Here is a 27,232-nt window from a genome sequence, read left to right as displayed (position 1 = left end):
AGAAAAAAAAACTAAAAGCATCCATCCAAATGACCAGGGTAGATTCACAGGAGCTGAATATGCACTTCTGGTGCCATTACCCCCAGCTATCACGACCCCTCTTTATCAAATGGCTTCACAGTCACAAATGTTCTCTCTGTGCGTCATTTGAGAGCCATTACCCCGCTCCATTATTGTATGTGCAATTCGAGATATGGCATTTACAGCTTCCTGCTTTTCTCAAATTTCACATGCACTCCGAACATGCCATTAAATACACCTACACTGCAAAGTATTGCTGCGGGGCAAGAGTCACAAGAATCACAAATGATGTGTACTGAGTGCACATATCACATGCATACTGAGAATAAACTAAACAGTAAAGACTATGATGGTGCATTTACGTCAGAATCCCTACTTTTAATTTGACATTTTTACAGGATATGAAAGAAACTAATGGAGAACAAGTAGTAGTGAAACACTACTTAATATAATATGCAACAATTTCTTGCGTTAATATGAATAACATACTGGGCAAGGCCATTTCATTTGTATATGTACAAGTATACATATACTAAGTATAGACTAAATAGAATTCCCCCTGTAATTAATTGATTCTAATATATTTTATTTGAAATTAAAATGTAAATTTAATTTATTCACCTACAAATACTTAGAGGGGGTAACAAGCCAAGTTTTTACAGGAAGCAAACTCCAAAGTAATTTCAAGTAGTGTATAATTTGATGGTAAATTTACATAAAAACAAACTTTATTCCCCCACTTCGCATTATAAATACACTGTACTTTTCAGGCGTAGGCCGTATTATGGAGTAGATGAATCTCATCTTTATTTTTTTACACTTTTAATTAATATTCATTATCTTAACATGAATGATAGATATTCTATAATTCAGTGGTCCTTTTATTTTACCAATATAAATGCAAGGACTGTTTTCCCTTACCAACTCACAAGAAAAATAAATCCCCTCAAACTTAATAATGAGTCAAGTCTAACTTAGCCTTTCTCTCACAACGACTGCTCAAACATAACTTTCATGTAAAATACTTGAAAGTTAGGCAAAGATAACCCACTCCATAATACAATCTGCAAGGCTGCAAAACTACCAAGAACTTATGCAGTACTTAAAATTACTTACTTACTGGTAAAAGTACATGAAATTACTTGCAGGATCATTTCCGTGTACTTTGCTGTAAAATTTCTGAAGTTAGTTTTCTGAAGGCACTTAAAAAACGTATGCATTGTCTAAATTTACTTGCAGTATAATTATTGTTCCCTGTATAAACCTGGCTTGTTTCCTCCTTATTCTAGTGTATATACTTCCAAGTATTAGTTGGTAAAAACAACAGAATTACATCATAATTTCACATTTCAAATTTGGTGTGGGCCTATATTGAAATTTGATCTAATTACAGAGGAATGAGATGCCCTTCGTCGTAGGCCGTATTACAAAATGTTACACTGATGGGCATATTCAAGCATTCAACATTACTTTGAAAACAGTGGCTAGGAACAGTTTCAGTTTGTCATGTCGTTTGACAAACTTTGTCGAGATGTTTTTTGTAGAGGAATTCACAACATCCTGCATATGTCGGTTTCATCCAATAGTTGACATTTTCTTTGAAATTGGATTCTGTCTCAGGAAGATAACACCCCCAGTCTTAATCCCACCACCCACAGCAGCAGCAGACACAGCTGTACTTGTCTGTACTGCGTGCACAAAGAAGTTGTAACTATGCTATATTTTTCCAGAACATGTGCATTTCAGATTTCCATCACGTGAAACTGTTACATTAACCAATTCAAATCCATGTTGTGATTACATACTTTCCGCTGGATAATTGCATAATTTCACATGACAGTGCTAATGCAAACGCGTTGCTGATTTCTCTGCAGAACAACCTGACCCACTGCAGACAGCACAAATCAGTGGCAGACTCAATGAGCATTTGCTAGGTGTTCAAATGCTTATTACTCTGAGGTAGAGGTTCACACCTCCACCCAAATGGAACCTACTAGTGCACGCCATTGCAAATTCATTTTATAACTAAGCTACCCTGACCATTAGCGGTGAAAGCAAAGTTTATTGCCAATACTACAGGAAAAGGTGTGTTATTATCGACCCAGTCAAAGTGGAATGATTAAAGAAATTGCCAAGTACATAAAATTGAAAATCATGGAAAAATAATCAGCATCCCTGCTCTGAAATGCTATGGGCATCCTCACTCAGGACTCTGATCAAGAGCTCTATGAGCAGTCCAAATGGACAGAACTAAGCAGGCAAACAGAACGGGGATCATTCTTTTTGGTTAAGGGAGAAACCACAACATGGACTTGTAGATGCTAACTATCCTGAGTGGAGCTTTTTCTCCAGTGCAGTAAGTTTGGAACCTTAATTACAAACTAGCTGCCACTGTCACTAGAGGTTTTGATAATTCACTGAAAAAGAGAAAAATTAACCACAGTGGGATTATTGCAGATGCAATCATCAGGAATTTACACATCATATATGATGTGTAAATTCCTGATCTACACATAGTACACAAATTTCCTGCCAAAATGTAATGAATGCACATGAAAAAAGGGTTACTGCAGAGTATATTAAAGTTACCTACGATACATACATTATTGGGTATCTACTGCTGACTACAGCACACTCAGAGCTGCGGATCACACGCTTGCTTCAATCTAGTTCATGCTAGAAGAAAATCCCCGAACCCTATCCAGTTCAAATAAGTTCAAGAGCATGGGCTAACTTTACTAAGGGGGCAAATTAGCGTGTGGTTGCATTACCAATAATGCACCAATAGGAGTAGAAGGTTCTGCAGCTGATCTACTAAAATGTGCTAATTTATAAACAAAGACAGAGCCAGTTTGCTTCAGTCATGACCAACTTTCTACCAAGAACAGGTAAAAAAAAGAGCCGACCTGATGGAAAATAATAAAGTGTAACCATGGATTTTACACCGGTCTGGAAACAGCATGGCAATTCAAATCAATCAGAGGCAGCTGAAGGAGACTGGATATATTTTGAGATAAGGTCAAAGTCTCTGGTTAGGAATTGCTGATTTAGGCACATAAAAAAAGGCACACAAAAAAATGAAATCAACACATTGCTCTGACTGCTGTGTCTCAGTTGCTTCTGTAGTCCTAGACTTTTCCGCCACATTAGGACCAGCGCTTCTGTTTTTTTTCCTACTAGAAGATGATGAGAGTTGTTTATAATGCTGCCTGTATGCCCGTGGTCCTTTACATGTTGCAGATTGAATTTGGGACCAGTGAGACCTCTCCCTTTGTGAGGAAAAAAAAACATTGTTGATGTCACGGGGTTAAATTAATTTTAAGATTTTATCTTGTTTGGTTTCTATTAGTAAACTTTGTTTTGGATTTGTTGGATTTTATTTACACATTTTTTATTTGGAAATTTTATATGCACATCTCCCAATTCAGGAAATGGTCAACATCTGCACAGTCACCTGGTGTAAAAGAGTGAAGGACAGCACGGTGAAGGACAATTTAGTCAAGGACAGCGAAGAAAGGAGGGGAAGCATTAAAAATCACATTGCATGACTAGCTATGGCGTTGCATTTGTGGAACTGGTGTCAGATGTGGTGGTCCCAGTAAAAGGCAGCTTGCTGTATACAGTGAGACCCAAACGACTGATTCCAGTAATGGTTTCTCAAACGTCTGGTTTAAGGTTACTGTGCCTGTGGAGATTATATACTGATGACTGCTAGTTTATTCTTTGTGTTTTTGGTGTTTTTGTTATTTAATACATTACATTTTCTTATCAGCTTCCCTGATCTCTGCGTCCTCCTTTTTAGCTGCTCTCCACCCAACAGAAAATGACTTTTCTTCCTTTTTTTTTTACTCCAGCACCTAATAAATCCACCTGCTTCCTGTGTGTGTGTGTGTGTGTGTGTGTGTTTGTAATATTATTTTAGATAGAAGCTTGACATTTACCATGGGTGGACTGCAACAGACGTACACGTAAAAGCTCCATACTTTTATTTTATCTTACTTTTATTTTTATTCCTTTTAGTCTGTTTTTATTTTATAGTATTTGGTGGACTTTTTCAGGGAGGGGCAGGAAAATGTAATTGACTAGCAGGAATGCATAAATATACTGATCATTTTCTGCTCAGTTAAGTGTAAAAACCCCCTGTTTCTGCCTGCTTTGTTTTAGACTTCTAGAAACCGTGCATTAGATAAGTTGGGTGGTAAGTTCTGTACACTGTAGGAAGCAAACCAAATATATAACACCTAGGCTGACTCAGACCACTTCTACTGTCTCTCACAGCTCAGTAAGTGTCCTCTTATTTGCAGATGGACTCAAGTATGAGCTGAGAAAAAGGAGTCGCCGGGAGTTCTCAGGTCTGTTTTGTTGCAGGCAGAATTTTTCCTCTGCCCAGTTAATATGGCACCTCAGGCCAGCTGTGAACAGGGGGTTGAAAACACATTGAGCCAATAAAAGTATCCCCAGTGTAATCCTTTTAAAGTGGCTGGGCTTTTGAAACGAAGGCCACCGTCTTATGGAACATGAAGTGCACTATGCACAGTAATCTGGTTAAGGACGTGGGTGTATGTGGCCCCGTGTGTGTGTGCGTGAAGGAAACATTTACACTTACAGCGGCATGACCTTGGAAACAATTTCTTCTTGTGTCTGTTCTCAAATAGATTTAGTTGGCTTAGTTTTCCCCCCCTTTTTTCATTTCTTGTTGTGTTTTTACTTTCAGCCTCTTCACTCAAATGCATGCAGTCTGGTCAGGCTGTTTCATCTTAGTCGCCTACATACCGTGGACACGTGTTCCCCCCTGCACATACACATACACTCAGCTCTCCACAGCACTTAGTCCCTTGTGCTCCTAAGAGCGTGTTCATGATTCTTCCTGGCAGTCCATTCCACTTTGCCTCTCTCTATCTTTCTCATATTGCTCTAAAAATCGAAGGCAACCTCTGCTAAACACACACGCGCACACACACATGCACAAACTTCATCCACGCAGATATCTAGCTCATTTTACCTGATCCTGGAGGGATTAAGGGCAGGAAAAGAGAGCTAAAATGCGTCATTTCTCCAGAGCAGAAAAAGAAAAGAATTAAAGAGGGCTCATTAGCCCCACTGACATATTGTTGGGGAACAGCTTCAAGCAGAGCTACATTTGTCAATCCTAATATATAAAAAAATGTCTGGTGAGACAGTTCCACTGTAAACAAAACACAAAAACGTTCTTTTTTTTGACTCTGAAGACAATTAAGTCTAAAATATATTCAATATATGCTCTTTTGCCTTAAACACCAATACACTTGTTTAAATCAGCATAGAGTGAAGGACAACTTATCACATAATATGTAAAACAGATATATCTGAAACATTACTTTTTTGCTCCTGTAGAAGGAGACAATAACACCCTTCTTTGGCAGTGTGATGATAAAAGTTCTACACTGTGTATTTAGAGCTAAAGTTAAGTTTTCATCCTTTGCACAGTAACGTTATTAATTGATAATGAAACACCTGCTGCACCTTGCTGCAACGTCCCCAACATAATTTGGAAATCAATGGCAGCTGTCTCATTGTAGCCTGCTGGCTCCACATTAAAATGACTTTATTATTGTTATTACTTGATAGCGGCTATCAGTAGGGATGGGTATCGTACTTTTGAAACAGTGCCGGTGCTTAAACGGTGCTCGAACCAGTGGTTAAAGAATGGAGAACACACACTTTGTCCAAAAACCTCTTATGTTTAGCTGTTTTTTTTTGTAAAAAGATAACAATGTTAGCCTTTTCTGCAGCTACAGGGCATATATGGGATCACTCTTGGCTGGAAAAAGTGCTTAATCAATGGAAAAAAACACCAATTTTGTCCAAAAACCTCTCGTGTTTAGCTGTTTCTGTCATGGTCCTGGGTCGGTGACCCAGCGCTTTCAGTTTATTATCATTTTCTAGTTTATTATGATGTTGTTGATTATTACTGTTTGAGTTCTATGTGTTATATTCGGTCTGCCTTTGAGTCTGCGTCTGTGTCTCTGTCTGTCTATCGTGTCACCCCGCCTGTTTGTGAAGCTGTCTGTTTAGTTCTGTGTCTTGTTCGGTTCCTCGTGTCTGAGTTTCCTGTTTTATTGTGAAGGTCTCTGTCTGATGTGAGTATGTTCAGTTTACATTTCCCCTGTCCCGTCAGCCCTGATTCCTCCCAGCTGTGTTGCCCTCCTGTGTGCCATTTCCTGATTACCTGGTGTGTGTATTTATAGTTGGTGTCTGCCTGTGTTTCTCGTCGCGTCGTCTGTGTTCATTTGTGTATCTGCTCCGCGTCTCTCTGCTCCTCGCTCCATGTCCTCCTTTTGTATTAGCTTTTCCAGTTTAGGTTTATGTTCTGTTCTGCCCACACCTTGGTTATTTGTGCACTGTAAATAAAACCCACTTGCACCTCCGCCACTGTCTGCTTTTGGATCCTCCCTCCTCACCTCCACACGACTGCCGCCCCAGCCGTGACAGTTTCCCACTTTTCTTTGGTCATTTTAGCCTTTTTGGCCAGGGTGAAGGGAGTATCTGCCATCAAACAAGAAGACAGCCGCATGTAACTATGATGATGTTTGCTAGTTCACCTTACGTGCATTAATGTAATAACGTGGTTAGCCTACTCAACGTAAATTACACACGAACAACATTAACAACTCCGGGTCCGATAACAGGCACCACACCCGCAGTAGATGTGCACGGTGTGAGGTCTCGCAGCAAGCTATCAAATACGCCGCATTTCTCGGCTTTTAACAAAATTCTATACGTTGCCAGGTGTTTCATCAGATTCGAGGTGTTACCTCCTTTGACAGTATCACAGTATCACCTTAAAGCACTTGTTGCAGGCTGCTGAGTTTGCATCTTTTGCTGTGAAGTACAGCCAGACTTTTGACCGCTTCACCTTGGGCATTTTTAATCTGTAGCTCTGCTCTAAAAGAACGTACGTACCTGGACCCGCCTACTACACTTGCAAAGGTAAAATGATTGGCTAGAATCCAAAGTGTGTGACATCTCAGGAAAAAAAAAAGCACTGAAATAAAGCACCGAAATGTGCGCTGCTTTTCGGTCTGGTTACTACCGTTTATGTCAGAACTGGTGCCATAATGGCACCGGATACCGGTACCCATCCCTAGCTATCAAGTGTATGATTATGACCACCCTAACAATGTGTTAGTTTCCCTTTCACTGCCAAAACAACCCTGACCCATCGAGGCATGGACTCCACTTGACCCATGAAGGGGCGCTGCGGTATCTGGCACCAAGGTGTTAGCAGCAGATCCTGTAAGTCCTGTAAGTTCTGAGGCGGAGCCTCCGTGGATTGGACTTGTTTGTTCAGCACATCCCACAGATGCTCGATTGGATTGAGATCTGGAGAATTTAGAGGCCAACTCAATACTTCAAACTTATGCCCAAAGTATCACATTTGCCTCTGCCAACTTATCTTCTTCCCATAGTGCAACCTGGTGGCAGGTGCTCCATATTTAGCAGTGCACACACACCTGGCCATCCACACGATGTAAGAGAAAATGTGATTCATCAGAGTAGCTCACCTTCTTCCAGTGCACTGTGATCCAGTTCCAGTTCTGATGCTCACGTGCCCAATATTGGTGCCAGGACCAGATTCATACGCAACAAACTGTAACACTGAGTATTCTGACACCTCTCTAGCAGAACCAGCATCAACTTTTTCAGCAGTTTGAGCAACAGTAGCTCATCTGTTCCGATCGGACTATATGGGCCAGTCTTTAGTCCTCACCTGAATCAGTGAGCCTTGGTCGCCCATGACCTTGCTGCTGGTTCATCACTGTTCCTTCCCTGGACAACTTTGCGCAGATACTGATCATTGCAGACCGGGAACACCTCACAAGAGCTACAGGTTTGGAGATGCTCTGACCTAATCATCTAGCCATCAGACCTAAAGGATCAGCTTTCACACAAGTCCACATTTATTTGTTACAATATTACCTGGACAGAGGAATATATATAGTTGATGACACAAGTATTTGCCCTCCTTCTGAATTCATAATTTTAACTGTCAAAGAAATCAGCAGTCTGTAATTTTAATGGTATTTTAATCATCCATCCAGCCATGCATTTATTTTCTTCAATTTATTCAATTCAGAGTTACAGTTGGGCTGGAGTCTGTCACCTGTCATAGGGTGAAAGGCAGGGTAGACCCTGGACAGGTGCCCAGTCTATTGCAAGGCTAACAGAGAAAGACAGACAACCATTCAAACACACATTCACACCTACAGTTAATGTAGACTCAGCAGTTAACCTGACAGGCATTTTATGGACTGCAGGGGTAAGCTGGAATTCTCAAGCCCAAATGGCACAGAGATGAAAAAAGGATATTGTTTCCCTTACACACTTTTTGTGTATTTGTTTCTCTTGTGTGTCTGTCTGTGCCTGTGTGCTTTTTGTGGTTAAACCTAGAGAGCTCAAGTGCATGACCATGGAGCCCTGAGTGTGAACTGTGAGAACAGAAGAGGTTGCAAGTCAGCGATGTACACAAAGGAGAAAATTGCTTTGAGCGCACTTTAACCTTCACCGAATCTCCGAAATATGTACCTGATGATACGCACAGAATGAACAAACAACGATAAGCAAAATAAAAATCCCAGAAGCGGTATTCAATCAGGCTTGACTGCTGACATACCCGACATAATCAAAACTACTTTCCTATCTAAAGGAAACTCCCGGAAGACTGGTAAAGGAGACATACGTTGGCAAAGCCACACTTATGCGAGAGGATCTCTTAAAGCTGTTAGTGCGCTGTTTGAAGCAGCAAACAGGAAAAATGACAGTGTTAAAGAAGCTCTTATGGAAGGCACAGGAACACTTTAGTGTTTTACAAAGTTAAATGCAATTCAGACAAAACAAAAAAGACCAACCGAAACACAATAGCAGGTATTCAACACACACACGCACGGTCTCCACTTATGAACCACAAAGCTCACTCGTGTCCAATTATTGTGCTGTTCCTCCCACCGACCGGCACTCTTCATTTTATGATGCACATCTGCACCCTGGGTAGCACCCACTATATATGCTGCTAAATACTGAAGCAATCAATTGTTTTGTTTTAGCTTTTTCTGTTGTTGTTGCTTTGTTAAAGTGTTTGTGCATTACAACATCCTCTCAACGTCTTTTTAACTCAGCCAAAGATCAAGTGTTTATTTTTTAAGTTTATTATACTGAAGAGAATACGACATACACACACACACACACATGAACACACGCACGCTGTATATTGCATGTAATTTTCCTGAAATTTATATTGCACTTTGTTGTTTTGTGCAGCAAATTAATTTGGGTGGAAAAACATGGGGGGTGTGGGGGTTGCAACTGATTAAGCACGACGTCTGTTTGGTGTGTATTGTATTGGAGGTGCTTTGAATGTACCGTAAATTAAAGATGGGCGTTAAGTGCCTCTTCTGATGTGTGCTGAGAGTATAAAAACTACACTGAGTTACAGGTAGCCAAGAATGCAACAACAATAACATGTGACTAATGGGACTGTTAGCAAATATGAGAGTATGGATTTGGGCCACTGTTGTAGGTTTGCACTGTGTTAGTCACTTTCCATTGAACCGGAGATTCATCAGTAACCAGCAGAGCAATAAGTATCTCTACAGAGGGCATGCAAACACATTGAGAAAAAAAATGCACACATCTTATGTACATACACCTTCAACTATGTTTAACTCTATTTTAACACATCAGTTCACTGCAGACAACCTTGGTCCAAACATTCACGGGCTGTTCGACGCCCAGAAGTGCTCCAGAAGCTGTGAGGCCAGACTTGTGAACACACCCACACTTAAATAGTGTAAACACACAAACATATAAAGAAAACCATTCACACAAAGCAAAGGACCATTGCATAAGCACACGCAAACAACACAATGCATAAAAGGACTGACTGTTTCCACTTAGACGCTCTATAATCTATAGAGGACGGCACATTTTAGTAAGTCAAAGAAACTCTTAGAGGACTTGGTGGACAAGCCACAAGCAAATGTACATTAATGAAATACTAATGCACACAAAAGTGATTGAAAAAGAACAACATAAACCACATTAAATGCGGGGAAGTAAACAACTCAAGACCGGTATTAAAAACAGCAATGAAAGGAGCATAAAGCATTTTTAATTGAGTTTCTCTGAAAGAGATCAACAGATCACCTCCACTCACCTTGCTCAGGCTTTTCAAATTATATCTGAAAATATTAACAACATTTAGGCCATTTACTATTCATATAAAATAACATTCAAAATACTAATCTAGAGATTATTTTCTCTCTCCATAATATCTTTAATTTTCTAATTAAAATGTAGTACTGGATAACTCAGCCATGGGGGGTGGGGGTACTCTTAGTAAAGGAAGGGAGGGTAACTATGAAGAAGATGAAGGGTGGAAACACATTGGACCTAATGGCATATTAGTGGAGGTGTGGAGATTTCAGGGAGAGGCTGGACTTTTTAACCAGCCTCTTTAATACAATCCTGGGGAGTCAGAGAGGTACCAGTTTTGAAGAACAAAGGTGATGTGCAGAGCTGTAGTCGCTACAGAGGGATAAAACTGATGAGCCATAGCATGAAGATATGAGAGCGATTTGTTGAAGCTAAGTTAAGGAGAGGGATGATGATTAGTTCAGCAGTACGGCTCCAAGCCAAAAAAGAGTGCTGCAGATGCCATTTTTGAATGTTTATGGAGAAGTATGGAGAAGGTCAAAAGGAGCTGCACTGTGTCTTTGTGGATCTCCAACTACATTAATGCTTAGTTAGTGCACAGAAAGAGCTGTACCTTGAATGCATTAAACAATTACACCTGAATGAAGAAGGTGGCTTTCGATCTGTGCTGCTTAGCAGACAGCCTGCCTGCCCTATGAGCTTGTTTAAACTTCTATAATAGTCTGATTTCTTGCACTTCCCTGCATTGTTTTCCAGTGCGACTGCTTTCTTCACAGTTATTAGTAGTAAGAATGATGGCAGTCATGATAGTCAGAGGGAAGCAGTGCTGGGGATGTGGAGGGTTTACTGAGTGAAAGCACAGGGGCTTGAACGCTAAGCTAGCAATACTCAGAATAGTGCTCCTGCATATGGCATGCAGCTGTCACATGACCAGCTGGCTAGCACAGAGACAACTCATTTCTGACCCTCTGCTACAGACGAATGGGTGGATATTGAAGACCGATGGACCGAAACAGAAATGTGTGAGACTGTCACCCTTTGGACAGCAGATTCTATCAGTGCGGTTTGTGCAAAAACAACATATGCTTTTTACTTTGTCAAGTAAACACATTCTGTTACAGCGCAGATGAAGGTTTCTGTCCCCAGGCCTCGTGGCAGGATCCTTTACTAGTGTCCCCCGATGTTTTTTTTTAAGAACAATCTGCTCTTGTTTGACCTTAAGGTGCTCAGTTGGAGATACAGAACTGCACTTCTGTCTTTATTTTTCAACAACTTTATAACAGATTTGTCTGGAATACTTCTGACAGCATCTTTCTCGAGAAAACAACCTCCACAGGTCATTTGTGCAAGCTGTTAAAATGACCTATTGTTGCGTGTTACGTCCAAATAATTAAGCATGGTTAATATGGGGAAGGACAAACCACAGATACTCAATGACTTTGAAAACAATATATTGAACTTGAAGAATTTCCTTTTAACTGTGGATTTCCTTGAACGTCAAACGTCATTGCCAAAGCTGCTCACCGTAGCAGGTACAGTACCTCTACGTGTTTGAGTTGGCAGATGCCCCAGGGGGAGTTGCTTCTCCTGCTGAGGTCAAACCAGGGATCTTTCACTTGTTAGGTCGATGTGTAAACCACTATACGATGGAGCCACAACTTCTAGATAGAATTAAATTAACAATTCATTATTATGACTTTAAATGGGACAGAAATGAAATGATGATCTTGATGCTCAATCATCCAGGTACAGAAATCACAAAAAGTGATTCTATTCATCTGTTCGTCTGGATGCTGGACGCAACATCCAGAGAAACAGAATCAAATTTTGGGGACACAAATGAAAGAAATGTTAACTGAGATAAACAGTTATTTCCATATGGAAAAGAAATAGAAAAAACTTATAAAAGACTTGCATCAGATTTGGCCTACTTCATATAGTAAATCATATAAGGCTTATATGATTTACTCATGAAAGTGGCCACTTTCGTATATTGTTTTAGTAAGTATCCAAAACATACAAGTTTCATTTATATGATTTTTCAAGGGATCGTATATCTGTTTTCACTCTTGTATGCTTTTCATACAAGTTTCACACAAGACAGATACAAACTTCATAAGATTTATATATATTTTTTCCATATGGGAAGATAAACACGCCACCGCCTGGCTGGTGATGACTTTGTATACTGAGGCAGGGCGAAAAGCCACAGCTGTAAAAGAATGGGTCTAATGAATTTCGAACACAATACATAATGAGAGCATCAGTGCAATGCTGAATAAGACAACAATAAGCATTTGGTCTGGACTGCCTTGTATTTCTAATCATTTATAATTTGCATTTCCCCTGGTTGCCTTGTCTTTCATGCGATTTGGAGAACCCCGACTAACATTAGATGAAATAGCATTAGCAGCACACACCAGTTATTCTTCATCCCAATGGCATTTTTGCCTTTCCAAAGACATTATTTAATAACACGGTGACGTCATGTAAATAAACTGTAAGTAAGTATCTAAGGTTCTTAGAAGACTAGAGAATATTTGAATCACATCAGAAAGTTGACTGGAGTTATGTTTAGCTTATCTTCCAACCACTTAATGAATCTGAGACTGTTTTGTCTGAAATGAAGACATAATGAACTTTTTTTTTCCAAAAATTAAACCTTTATTTTATACTAGACCCTTGGTGCTGCTCCTCAGTCTATCCACTGTTTAAAACAAGACATTCTAACTCATCTCTCTCTTAGGCCACTTGCTCTTGAAGCCACCCTACTTCTGATTGGCTGCCCCTCTTAAACAGGTTTGATAGTAAAAGGTGGAACTTCTGTGATCACTATATTAACAACAATCCCACTTTATGACTTCATACAGAGCCAAAAAGAGTGAAAAATGTCCAAAATACATATACTGAGTCATCATTTGAAACTCAGGCCGTGTTTATTCTCGTGTTTATTTATATGTGAATATTCACCACAGAAATAACATACATTCAACAACAAGAAAAAAAAGGGGAAATGAACTAACTAACTCTTTAGAGGTTTCCAAGTAAATGGGGGGCATGGTTGCATGAACAATCAACTGATTGTGAGTGGTGACTCAGTAAACTGGCAATTTTGAAATGTGCTTGTTCTAAATGAACACTAAAACATAAAACTCAAAGGGGAGAACATGCATTATCTTTAAATAGCATGATTCATTGACCCAATGTTGTTCCTTTCTATTTTCTCCGATTTCGCTTTAAATTCATTCTGCTACATTCACAACACTGAGATTATACAAAGAGAACTGCCTGCCCTGCAACCCCCTGAGCTCCCAGTCTAAATGGCACTGATTTGAATGCCTTTTCTTTGGGTTACACCCAACCCCAACCTGGTACCAATTATTTTCCTGAGCCGATGACAGGTCAACAAAGGCAGTTACGTCCCAATGGCTTGAGGGAGCCATTTTCATCTCAGAAATAAGAAGTAATTTAATTTAAATGGCTACGATTATTGGAATGTTCTTTACTGCCAGTTTGAACAGCTTAAATGTTTTATAATTTGACAACCTCTATTCATTTGCTTCCAGTGAAATCCGCCGCACTCCATGGGACAAAGCACAGAAGACGAGTCATAAATAACTTTAGGTAGGAACTCCTTAAATAGAACACACTAAAATGCGTTGACCCGCACAAGGAAACATGAACATGAATGCATCTTTCTCTTGGCACGGCAAAGAAGCGTTTCCAGACTCCATTCACTAAACGCTGAGAACATATGTATTACATACGATAGCTCCTGTCTGGTAATCAAGTGTAGAATGCCTCTGTTGTGAAGTGTGTGATGAATTGAACTGAACACCATGTGGGGAAAGGAACCTGTTGTGTTGTAATCAGCCCAAATGATATTTGGTTATGAAAAATTGCTTTAATCTAGATCCAGACTCTGCATAATAGAGCACAGCCATCCGTAGCGTGAGGCTTTGGTTTGGTGAGGCTAACACCTGACACTGGCCATTTGCAAATACCAGAGCTGCTGAGGAAGATGAATATTTTCCAGAAATAATTAAAAATGTCTCAAAAACAATTCTCATGTGTTCGTGAGAGCAATGAAAGCATTTCTGCTTGGAATACCCAATTCGACCAACTGAATGGTCATTAGCAATTGTTTTGCCACCGGTTCTCGTAGTTCTCGACTTGTTAGTTGTATTTAGTTGTACTGTATTTAATGACCAACAGAGAGCTATCCAGATTATGTTGGAGACATCCAGCTATTACACTAACAGCAGCAAATCTGGCTTTGTGAGAGTCTATTTTAACACAAATCAGAATCCCTGAGCTAAAAATGGCTTAAAAAATTAATGTTCGTTTAACCCTAATCGCCAATCATGTTATGAATACATTTAGCCACAAAAAAAGAGATAAATACACACAGCTTCATCTTTACTACAATAGCCGTAAACTGGGATAATAATCAGTAGATATGTCTGCCAAAACACAGTTTAAACCTTTTGTGAAGCCCAGCTGTGTACATGGCTCAGTAAAACATGATTGGGTTTTTTTTTTGCCTGTTAGGTTCTCTTATACATCTATATTTAGGATTTTTTGAGTGTTTTTATTTCTTCTGGAAAAACTGGCAGAAGAAGGTGACCACCATCTACATCTACATGACAACTGTTAACGGGCATTTCTGACAGCCAACCCTAACAGATGGCTGTGATCATGCTTTCATTTCATACTTGCTTTTTAAATGTGACTTCCAAATCGCAATTCTATTGTAAGAGATAACAGGCAGAATCCAGCAGTCCTCACTCAGTTAAAAAACACTTCCAGCAGGCCGAGACAAACAAATCCAGTCGGTACCTTCCAAAGATTGTTTCAGTCCCTTAACAAGAAAAGAAAAAAGTCCATGTTTGTCTGTCCAAGCAAACACAAACATTGAATGAGTTTAACTCACACTGCTGCAGTCTCATATTTAAAGAGAAAAGCAAACTTCTGAATACAATATTGCACAAACTAAGACTGCAGATGATGATGATGGCAGCAGCACTAAAAGAGATTTAGGAAGTATTCTTTTGATCACGACTAAACAGCGGCATGATTACAGCAGACCTCTCAAGTTCCAGTGCGGGTACTTGAGCATCTGTCCTTTAAGCTATTTTAAATAATCAAATTCTATATTTTGAAAATACACTCTTCTTAGCCAGCATGCTTTTGTTTACCAGCACAAGGAGAACGTGCATCACTGCAGCAGTCTTATTATCCCGCTGTGACCTAACCATGAACTTTCATACAAACCTCTGAACAACCCCCATAACAACATTTACAGTCACCTCTATATCGGTCGAGAGCCGTATAACCCACACCGAGGACCTTCATGGAAATAAAAGAAAGTCCTTGCACCTTGCTGCAGTATCCATCACATGTTGCAATAAAATGGCATAACCCATTCTACTGGCAACTCTCTAACCATTTTCACAGCCAGTGCCGTAACACAGTTCATATACTGTACCTGTGGCCCGTGTCTTGGACCACGCTTGACACATCTGTTCCCATCCACAGGGTGCAGTGTCCATCAGTATGCCAGGTGAGACGTGGCCCCTATGAATATTTGAGTTGCTTGCAGACTCGCCACTGAGTGAAGCGTAAAGATGCTGGCTCCAGTTCAAAGGCCTCTTAGCATCAAAAGGACTACAGGGCTTAAGCAATTTGAGGTGGAGACAATTGGGATATGAGAGGGTACAACGGCAGGTTGCCGAAGAAGTACCAGGGGGGAAAGCCCATTTAAGATTAGTAATAGGCCATAAAAATCAAATGGAAATGATAATAGTGTTTTTCCTGTATGTGTTTTTCTTGCAGGTGTAAACAACACAGTAGAATGCATCACGCTGCCAAATTATTTACCATAACTCTGGCCCGCCATTTCTGAGCCTGCACTCGCTGGTTGCTATTAATCAATCATCTCTGAGCCAGTGCGCTGATCTGCAGTCGGTTCAGGTTGTTCAGGTTAATGTGAATACAATGATCAAAGGCGGCGAGCTGACGATTTCAGCTCAGCACTCCTCATCTTTAAAACTGGATAAATATCAGTTAATGTGCTCCTGGTTTGACGCTAGCAGAGTAGAAACGTGGCGGTGATTTTCTGAACACTCGTATCAAATATATATACACACACACATACATATATGCACACAACCAGAGTTGATTAGAGAAAGGTCAATCTTTTCTTCTGTTTCCTCTGTTGCTTTTGCTACCACATTCAGGCAACGTATAAGGCACCTCTCTCTCTTTCTCTCACACACACCTACGCAAACAGACACACACAGGATGTGGAGAGATTAGAGATGAATACATCTACCCACAAACCCAAATTCTAAGTGCTATAATCAGAAGGTGCAGGAGAACATGAGGTGGCACTGGTGACAGATGCACTGACTAACATGTGACGTTTCCTAGAAGTGTGTGTGTGTGTGTGTGTGTGTGTGTGTGTGTGTGTGTTCGGGGAGGGGGGTTCAGGCATGGAACAGATGCAGACTTTGCGCTTCAACGACTCTACTTTCCCTTACCTGCTCACACGTTTTTGGGCAGCAGTAATGCCCCATCTTATTTTTTTATTATTTTATTATCTTCCTTTGTTTCTGCTCGTTCTCTTCTGCTATTCTCTGCAACAAGATTACAAAAAAGGAAAAAGGAAAAGAAATGGTCTTCATTCGGGTTATTGGCAAAATAAATATATTACAGCCATGCATGATCAGACTGCAGTGAGGGAGAAAGACGGGATGAGTGAAGGGGAAAGAAAGAAGTGTGAGTGTATACGTGTGTGTGTGAGTGAGTGAGAGAGAAACACACTCATCCATTTTTCATGGCCACTCGCTGCAGCTGAACCTGCTGGACCAGAGAGAGAGAGACAGAGAGAGAGACAGAGAGGCGAACTGGAGAGAAGGAGGGAGGATTTTGATACAAGCTAATCTTCTCTTCTTTCTGGTGCTCTCACATGTTTACTAAACTTCACTGGGAAGGCCAGACGGAAGATTTTTTTTCATCTGATGCCTGCCGCTGCTTCTTCTTCAAGGTTCTGCCTGCTGTAAATTGATCAAATCAAATGTCCGCTGAATTCAGACCTCTGTTTTTGACTACTTGTAATTCTGCAGAGCAATCTCAAAAAAGAAGCTTGGTCACTTAGTCGATCCAGCGCCAAGAGCATGCACTACATAATATATATATATGCATTTCACATGTGCATAGTCAGTTCCCTGAGTGCACGGTGTCATCCATGCCCCAACAACTGGCCTAAGGGCAGTATTTGGAGGTCATGCTGACACCAAATCAATCATCAGCTAGATATCTCTGAAAGTGAAAAATGCAACTAATAATAATCTAATCGAGTCCTCATTACTGCTTGCATTGTTTAAAGTATAATCTGATTGCAGTGGAGGCCACAGGACCTGCAAATTGATACAATCTGATAAAAAAATTTCCTCATTAGTCAACTCTTTCTTTGATTTATCATTCACAATATCTTGCCCTCTTCCTGATGGTCTGTGTGCATGTGAGCATGTGTGTGTGTGTGTGTGTGTGTGTGTTCACCGAACATGCAGATAACCTTTTAGATGATAAGCTCTACCCTCCCCATGACTCACACATTTCCCATGTTAAATTATGCTAATGCAGCATTTGAGCCCTTGCAATAAGAAAAGTGAGTAAGACCTGTTTTTCAATGCCGTGCGCGTGCATGTTGTGTGTGAGTGTGCATGCACGATGCAAACTCCAAGTGTTAAAAACAATGACAATGTTTTGTGTTGACTCTGTAATTAGCATCGTTAGGCATGTGGTGCAGAATATGTAGTATTTGAAGGAACATATGCAGATTGAGGTGGTGAAAAATTCTCACCCATTACACCAACAGACCTCACATATTCTACCTGAATGACTCCGCGGAAGTTTGCTCCACGAGCTCTAGTTTGCTACAATGAGATAAACTTTCCAACTGTTAGACAAATTCTCAGAAAATCTATTTCAAAATTGATCAAAAGTATTCTTTGCGATGTCTAATTCGTTAGAACTGGACTGTCATAATTACTACCTAGTAAAAGATTTGGCTTAACTTACCAAGATAGTATAACACCAGAGCTGTACAACTATGTAACTGTTAGAAAAACAAATAAGGAATAGGAACAGAAGGTCATCTGATTTCAAAAGCTCATATGAAATCATGAAGTGATTCACTAGTGCTGTGCAACATTGCAAATTTTGGTATCAAATAGATACTAAGGAAATACAGGACCAGTATTGCTGATACCGATATGGATACTTTTAACCTATAAAGCCAGCTGTAGGGGAGAGCAGTGTGTCATGACTTATGAGATGAATCATCAGCATATTGCAAAATTCTGAACACATTTGAGTGTTTCATGTCTGTGAAGGTTCTCAGTCATCCAGGTCATCGTAGTCAAAGGAGCTTGCAAAGAAAAGCGTCTGGACTTCTTTGCAAGCTCCTTTGACATTTGAGTGTTTCCAATTTCCATAAAGATCATTTATTTACCACAATTCAGTGGGCTACATCCTGAACTTTAGAGGGTAGAATAAAAGTACCAGTCCTGTCATGCTAGTATCCATCCAATACCAATACAAGCACTGGTATCAATACTTTATTTGAGTTGATCTGCCCACCTCTAAGATTCACACCTCAGTACCTTTGGCGGTAATGACCCACCCCTTTGTTTTGACTGCTAAAATTTGATTAGATAGATTTAAGTGGTAAATAAAAACTTTTTGTTTAACTGTGTGTCAGTGACACATCCAAAATATATCCTATGTTCGCATTTATGATTTCTGATTAAGTCTCGTGTAGCTAGTATAATAGAAAGTACTGGCTATTTGTTACTTCTAAGTCTGTGTGCTGGTATGCTAGCATATCACTCTTTTACTGTATACTACTAGTGAAATGCTTTAAGTACAACACAAATGAGGTGTGTTTGACAAAAGACGCGCAGTGGTTGCAGCGCTTCTAACGCTAACGCAAGGTGCTGCTGGAAATTTATGGACAGGTGTTAAATAATGTAAAGCTAGAGGCAAAACAGACAGTGTCCTCATTCTCTATTTGCTGTTTTTCACTAGTTTTTCAGGCCTCCTCCAACTTTTGGAATAATATCAAGAAATTTACTTCTGCAAATGTATTATTTAGCATTTCTGCATTTTAGCCCTTGGGACAAAACCATGCAGTCTGGCCAATTACAGTCTGCAGTGTAGACTTGTAGCGTTTGCACTGTGGATTCTCAGTGTGACCAGTTACAGCAACTGCTTCACATTACAGAGAAAAAATGTTCAATTAAAAAAAAACAACTAAATGAATATCAAAAAAGAACAACAACCATCACTGCCTTATTTAAATACAAGAAACATTTTATTGTGTCATCTCTTCCAGCTTGTGGCGTACCAGGTGGGCAAGACACATAAATGCCAAATAAGTTTCAAGGTCACCTAAATGCCAGCATGCTATAGATCTGCAGCCATGAAACTGCAACCCAGAAGAGCGAAAGACAAACAGAGAAGTATGCCTAATGCATCTGATACCGTGAGCCCATACACGACCATGTAAGCTGCTCTGTGTGCATATGCAGTACCCTAAAAGTGGATGAAAGAGTAGCTTAATTATAGTCTGATTACACTCCGACATCTTCCCCTCATCTCCCCCTTTCTCCTCCCCTTCTCCTTTTATTCCTCTTCTTCCCCTTTCTATGTCACAGGGCCTCTTTTTCCCTAATAATGAGATGCATTAAAATGGACAGATTACTCCACCACTATCACCACCCCCCCCCCCTCCTAAATCTCTCCCCCAGCTTTTTAAAGCATCACATGGAGTTCACTCACTGCCTGTTACAGACAGAGTGTCCATATTGTCCGCCGCTTTATATTCCGCAGGCATCGCCCCCAGCAATATCCACACTGCACTCCAAGCATTTCCCCATTTGGCCGGAATAACAGTTAATCACTGGTTAAAGGAAACAGTTTGTGTGGAGCCTAGATAGAGGTACAATTTGTGGTTTTACGTTTAAGTAGTGTAACCTTCGTTCATGTTATTCAGGCGATGCCATGACACAAATCCAAAGTGAAGTGACAAACTGTCATGATCCCGAGGTAGTGACAAGTAGTTTGTGCTTGCCTTGAATTGGTAGGTATTTCTGGAGTGAGGTTTAAGATAATGTGCTAGTTCCTGAGTATGATTTCCATAAGTTTCTGACTTTGCTTAGTTCTCTGTTCCTTGTTTAGGTTCATTTAGGTTCCTTTTGTGTCTAATGTGTCTTATCTTCCCTCTGTGTTCTCCATCCTCTAGTGTCTAGCTTCCTGTGTTAGATATTTGTGTCTTCCTGTCAACTCACCTTCATTCTGTAGCTATGTCCCAATTCATAGGGACATAGGCCGGGTCCTCCTTCGGAGGTTTACATGGGCCGGGTCCTTCGAAGACAGAGAAGGCCGGAAGTGCGAGGCTGTAACATGGGACAGTCTAGCCTTCAGGTTGCTCATTCTTTATACTGTGTTTAATTATCAGAGTCTAAACACAAAATACTCCAAATTCATAATTTCATCTTAACCCTTTATAGTTTTCTGAGTTTTGTCTTGAATAAAGAAAAACCATATAGATCTATAAACACTGTAAAAGTGTACAACAGTTTGCTGTTAATATTTATTTCCCTCAAAGGCACCAACATTTATAGGATTCAACCATATTCACAAAGAACAACACATAACTGTGCAAAGTTTTCTTTTTCTCACATCAATTTTTATTATTTATTTATCAGTTTTAGCCTTTGACATGACAGGAAGCTTCTCTTTGTCTGCATAGCCTGTTCTATTTTGTTGACACCTGTCTCGCTGTAATTACAATTTTAGTTGCTCACACCTAGCAAGCCACCTTTTCAAACATCACTGTGTTTACCTTAGAGGAGATGAGGCATGACAGGTGGAGACGATCAGCTTCCAGGCCGATTAGTTGCAGTCTGATCTCACTTTCAAATGGGCTAACACATAATTTATATGTAGGGGGACTTGACAAAATGTGTAGTATTTGAATTAAACTGTGAAGGAAAAAAGTTGCCGAGTTCTGGAGCTGCAAGGATTTCTGAAAGTCAAACATAAACGCGGGCTTGCCAATTTTTGAAGATGGCATGGGAGATAGTGTATGCTGTGCAAAAGAGACTGCACTGGATGTTGTGACTGGAAGAAAAAGTCCTTATCTCCAGGAATTTTTCTATGAAGAAAATCAACACCTCAGATTGTTTTCTTTTCCTTATGATTAGTAATTTTTCCTTACCCCCAACACCCCCAACACCCCCAGCCTTTCTTGCCCCTCCACATCTTTAATATCTCTCTCTCTTTTTCAGAAGCAGTTCCACACTGTCAGCCAATTCCTGCCTATCTGTGGCTCCAAAGTGGCTGTGCTTGGCTGATTCTACTGATAAGAGGCTGAATGCCTGCTGCCCACATTGGAAGACGAGAGGAGAAGGGAGCGAGAACAGAGGGACGAGATGGAAAAACTGAGAAATGATAGGAATGACAATTGCTATTTCGGCATTTGAAAAATCCACATGGATTTTCGTTTTGAGCCTTAACTAGCAAGACAATGACACATTTCGGGACTCCATAGGTACACTACATTATACTCCAGTTCTATGTAAAAGAGTCCCTGTGAGGTACTAGACTTGTTGGAAAGGAGAACTACTCCATAAAATCACTTTCTCCCACCCGTCATGGACTGCTGATACTGTATCAGTGGAGGATGATGAATCATTTGCATTTACATCAAATGGAAAATGGTGGAGGCAGTGTGGGAAAGAATGAGGGAAGGTTAAGGTCAAGTTGTACCTCATAGAGGAGACACAAATCTTCTCTTGGGGGAAAGAAAAGGAGCTAGCCTGGAAAAATCAGAGGTAGATGAACATAGTGTAACTGTATTTAACTGCACGGAGAGGTGCCGCACCAGATTAGGCGTTGGAATGAAATGAGAATTCGATCACGTCCATTAAGCTTACACCACAATCACACCACTCAACCACACAGCCAAATATGTGTGTTTCCTTTTCGGTAGACATCTGTCAAACGGTGAACTCGGTCATAAAGAGGCTGCTGCACCTAAAACCTTGAGATTTCTCAGGTTGTTAGTAGATGCTGCGGTCGCCAAAGACGCCTGTTTGTCTGCAAATACTCAGTAACTCATCACTGAGCGGCAGTGAAACTTGAACAAGTGATGCAAACTGAAAACAACCTCTCACCTTCAAAGTAAAAATTGCACCTTACCGCCAACGTGTTTCAAAAGGCTCAACTTTGACTTTGAAGGCGAACGCTCTCCATTTGTAGTTTGTATTGCAATCAAGCTTAGTGAGCAGTTGGTGAGTGTTTGCTGTCAAGCTGGTGTCTTCAGCAACAAAGCGATCACCAGGAGGTTTTCGGTGCAGGACCATATACCTCTTGCAACCAGTTTCACCTAGCAACACCAATCCAGCAACCTAATCACCAACCAGTCAAGAAATTCCACAGCATGTCTTTTGTCCTGTCTTCCCCCTCCCACCCCAGATGGCCCCGCCCCTCCCTGAGCCTAGTTCTGCCGGAGGTTTCCTCCTGTTAAAAGGGAGTTTTTCCTTCCCACTGTAACCAAAGTGCTTGCTCATAGGTGGCCATATAATTGTTGGATTTTCCTCTGTATGTATTATTGTGGGGTCTACCTTACAATATAAAGCGCCTTGAGGCGACTGTTGTTGTGATTTGGCGCTGTATAAATAAAAGTGAATTGAACTGAAATTTACTTTTATCTGTAGTGACGGGTGATTACCGGGGTTCTAGGCCAGTGTGGTTGGGGCTTTATCAATCAGCTTAACAGCATCTGCCTGCAACCTCCAGCAACCATTCACAACCGGTCAGGAAATATTATCTTTCCCTACTGGAAAAATGGTGGTTGCCAGGCGGTCAGCAGCTGGTCTCTAGGCATGTGTGAGTGGACCGTTAGGCATCAAAACTATTGGATAGTATGGGAGCAATTCAACTGAATGAATGTTTGATACGCTGCATTTCCTGTCATGAAAATGAATAGTCATCCAATAACAACACAATTCCAAAGAACAATTAGGTATACTTACAGTCAGTAAACAATAAACAGTTTCGTTATTACTACAATGAATTAAGAACAGCGTCTGAGTAATGATTTTGGCTCCATTCTGCCGCCTCCAACTCTGACTCACGTTGTGATTGCTTGCTTTACTGCTGCAATTTAACTAATTCCAGTGTCTCAAACTTTTCTGAGTCAAACAAAATGTAATACACTAATATACCGTTTTTAGTAAACAGACACTGCTGTTTGATCTATGAAATGTATACGTGAGCATTGCTCAGGAAGCTGCAATGATGTGTTACTGACTCACTTCTACAGAAATCTTTCAAGAAACAATAAAAAGAACTAATTTCCTCCTTCCTGCAAATGTGCATTTTTTTCTGTCTTTCACCTATTTGGCATCCTGTTCATAACACATCTGAAATCAGCACCTCTACTACAGACAAGTATAGTGTTTCCTCCACAGAAAAAAAAATCTTAGCCTGATTTTGGGCCGCAAGACAGGCAATTGCAATCAGGGCCACAATATAGGTACAGTAAAATTCTGATCAGCTATTCACATAATAATGTTCTTTTGCAGATATGCTTAAAAATGTCATTTTCACTCAGGCCAGGATGTTTAACCTTAAAAACCAAAGTTCTAGAAGTCTGATAAGTTGCAATGTTCTTTCTTAATGCTTTGGCAGTATGTTGGATTTGTATGTAAAAGATTGGAAGTCTCCCACCATTTTTCCCCTTCATAACGCTTTAGGCTAGATTTTGAGCATTTTGAAATGGATTCATTTTAGAGGATAGATTCTGTCAGGAAACATTGTCTTAAAGCTCTGTTTCTCAGAGTCTAAAATACTATAGCTTAGTGTGGATGCAGGGTGAAAGTGAAGAAAAAAAAATATATCAGCATCATTGTGAACATGGTCAACATCTTGAAAAAGATTAAGCTTTCTGTTTGAACTGCAACCCTGAGTTTGCCTCCTCAGTCTTTCTTGCCAACATGGGGTTTACTGTGAGGTCTGTACACAACCTCTGTTGAGCAAAGATCATAGACTCACAGACGCACACTGAAGCAGACCAGTGTGCATGCTGTGAGCAGCCTGTGCCCTTTGCTGAAGGCTTCCTGCTGTGCTACACAGAGACCAATGCTCTTTCCCTCCCCACATCCCCAGCGCTCACACATAGTGATCACTTTAATGACTGCCAAGAGATCAGATCTTTATTTATCAGACAGACTGTAGAATACACAGCGCTGAGGGTTTAAGGACCAAATCCTCAACCCGCAGATACAGATTTCAGTAATTCAGAAACTTTAATCTCTCACGAATGTGAACCTGATGAGAATATAACCAAAATGCACGCAACACAAAACGGCAGTGATGATTTCTATGCTGCTCTAATAACTTTCCTGTTGTTCACCCAGACACAAAAAAAAAAACATTTATTTTCCAGGCTAAACTTCCAGCGCTTTCCCACTGATGCAAAGAACCAAAGCCCAATTTATCAGAAGAATACAAAAATAAAGGGGTGAAAGAGGGAAAGTCCAAATCATTTTTCATGTTAAGCTTTGGCAATGCTCCAGACAAACAGTCCTTCATTACAGACACACTGTTATTGTGTGTCTAAGTCATTTTGTCATGATTCTTTGTGTGAAAAAAAGGGTAAAAGTGAAATTTAATTACAGACCAGTCACACTGCTGTCAGCAATGTAGCAAGTGCTTCCATGTTATCGTTATGGAAACCTCACATGGAGGACAATGCATAAGGCCCATTCTGATCACCATGGAGACCACAGGAAGAAAAGGGAACAAACTGATTGATTAGGCTTTAAACTAAGAAAAACATGTGCAACTCCAGGAGCAGGTTACACACGTGTACATACATTCCTGTACAACCCTTCTGTCACAGTCATGATGTATGATGCATGAATACACCTTTGAAACCCATAGATGATAAATGAGGAAACAGTTTTTGGTGCCAATGTCTCCTAAGCCTTTGACAGACCGGTCCCTATATTACCAGAGTGAGAGCTGTTTCTGTATCCTTGACTAGAAGTAATCGAAAATTTTAATTTTCGAGCTCTGGTTTAAGTTTGTACTTTTTGCAAATGATGTGACCTTGTTGGTTTCAGTAGACAATTACCTTCTGCACTAAGGCAGAATTGGGTCTGAGCCCATGGTTCTATCAAGTGAGGGTAAAATGCAGGGTAAACTGACAAGTGGGTGACACTGATGCAGGTTTTATATAGGACCTCTATGCAGAGGGAGTTGAAGGTTGTGATGAACCTTCACCCATTTTGGTAATGATGTTTTGTTATTCACTAAACCACAGCAGCCTAAATTATTTTCCTCCTTAGTCAAGCCAGTGTTCCACACAACCAATGAAATGGCAGAAGCCAGAACTCACTGAGATGCTTATGGCAGGCCCCAGTGATGTGTTACAATTTAATGGAAAACCCCTCATTAGCAGATGCATGTTACCCTAAGTCATGATCCTGCAGTTACCCAGTAATAAACCCTGCTTTGCGGAGACTGGCCCAGTGACATGGGACTGGCACATGAACTTTCATTTTGACAAGACATGCTCTACACAGGAAATTCATCTCAGGCTGCTATAGCACACAATTTAACCACGGTTGCAACAGCAATTAGCAGTTTAGCTACTTGTTATGTATCTCCCAGAAGGAGAAGAACTCACTGAGCTTTTTTTTTTTTTTTACCACAGATATCTTAATGAGAAAAAGTAATGGGTAAAACTTTTTGTTCAGTATTAGAAAAGTAGCATTAATTACTGGGAGGTAGATATGAAAGTTGATAAGTAATGTTGAACTGAAAATAATGTTTGCTCTTTTTAATGCTAAATCAGGTAAAAATCATAGAAATTGCATTTAACATTTCACCTTAAAACCTATGACAAGTTTCTGTAAAACATCTTCTGGTTAGAATCTAGATCTTTACGTCTGGAGGTTTCCAAGAGTGTCCAAGCTTGTCCAAGTGGTAGGAAACTTTTAGGGGACACACCTCATCTAATTCAAGCATCATTGAGAAAGGGGCTCAAAGATGTTGCTTGTTAGAGTAACAGGCATCTTATTCAACTTGCTGCCATGGGGATGTCTCTTCTAGTGGTACACGTGAAGACTGAGTCGAAGTTGACTTCAACTGTTCTGATTTTCATTAAACTGGTGCCAATCAGTCAATTAGGTTGTAACTAATCAATTAAAATCCAATCACTGTCAAGCGCCATAACCAATCAGCTTATGATGGAATGTCTAAACATCAGCATGATGTCAGTGCCTGTTTCTGCAAAGATAAAAGAAGAAGGGCAGGAGAGAAGAGGTAAAAGATCACACACAAGGACTATTAGAATGTAAGCAGTCTGGAGGTCAGAATCAAGTCTAAAAGTAACCATGATAAATTGCTAATAAAGGTACAGAAAATCTTTCACAACACACCGTTTTTCCCCTCTTAGCTTCCAAGATGTCACGCACCCAAATGTTTCAGCATTTACGGTCCCAGCAACAGAGTTAACGATTAGAGCAGGACAAGATTAGCAGGACACTGATCCCCAGCTTTCTGGCTCATCCAGTGTGATGCTCTGAAGAAAACCATTAGCTAAATGTCTGAAATGTAAAATATAAAGTGAATGAAAAGAAATGAAACTTACAAAAAGAGATGAAAAGAGTTCAAAGAGAGACAACTGCACCATTGTTCTCTGTTCGTTGTGTGGAGGCTGCTTCAGATTCAGGCTTCTTTGATTGTTCTTAACGAGATTAACGTTTCGAGGAACCCTAACGAGGCTACGCTGTTAATGAAGGCGGATCAGATAAGGGCAATGCAAGAAGATTAAAAAAAGGAGCATTAAAGGAGAAACCTTTGGAACAGCATAAAGAATGAAAAAAAGCATCTTTGGGTTTTGAGTCTTATTTACCATCTCTAAGCCCCAAAATGAATT

At 40.3% G+C, this 27,232-nt stretch overlaps 1 protein-coding gene and 1 long non-coding RNA gene across 2 annotated transcripts in view; both read right to left on the bottom strand.

Moving 5' to 3' along the window:
- The window catches only part of LOC146504470 (calsyntenin-2-like), a 325,046-nt gene that overhangs the window by 223,381 nt on the left and 74,433 nt on the right, over positions 1–27,232 (bottom strand). The window lies entirely within an intron of this gene.
- LOC146504471 (uncharacterized) overlaps positions 1,437–27,232 on the bottom strand; it is a 99,709-nt gene continuing 73,913 nt past the window's right edge. Inside the window, exon 2 of the long non-coding RNA XR_014868767.1 lies at positions 1,437–27,232. This exon is cut by the window's right edge and continues 23,814 nt beyond it. This is a non-coding gene — a long non-coding RNA (uncharacterized LOC146504471).

Source organism: Neolamprologus multifasciatus, chromosome 14 (assembly GCF_963576455.1).
Source record: "Neolamprologus multifasciatus chromosome 14, fNeoMul1.2, whole genome shotgun sequence".
NCBI lineage: Eukaryota > Metazoa > Chordata > Actinopteri > Cichliformes > Cichlidae > Neolamprologus > Neolamprologus multifasciatus.
Note: the sequence above shows the minus strand (reverse complement) of the source record. Positions and strands in the feature narration are given on the sequence as shown.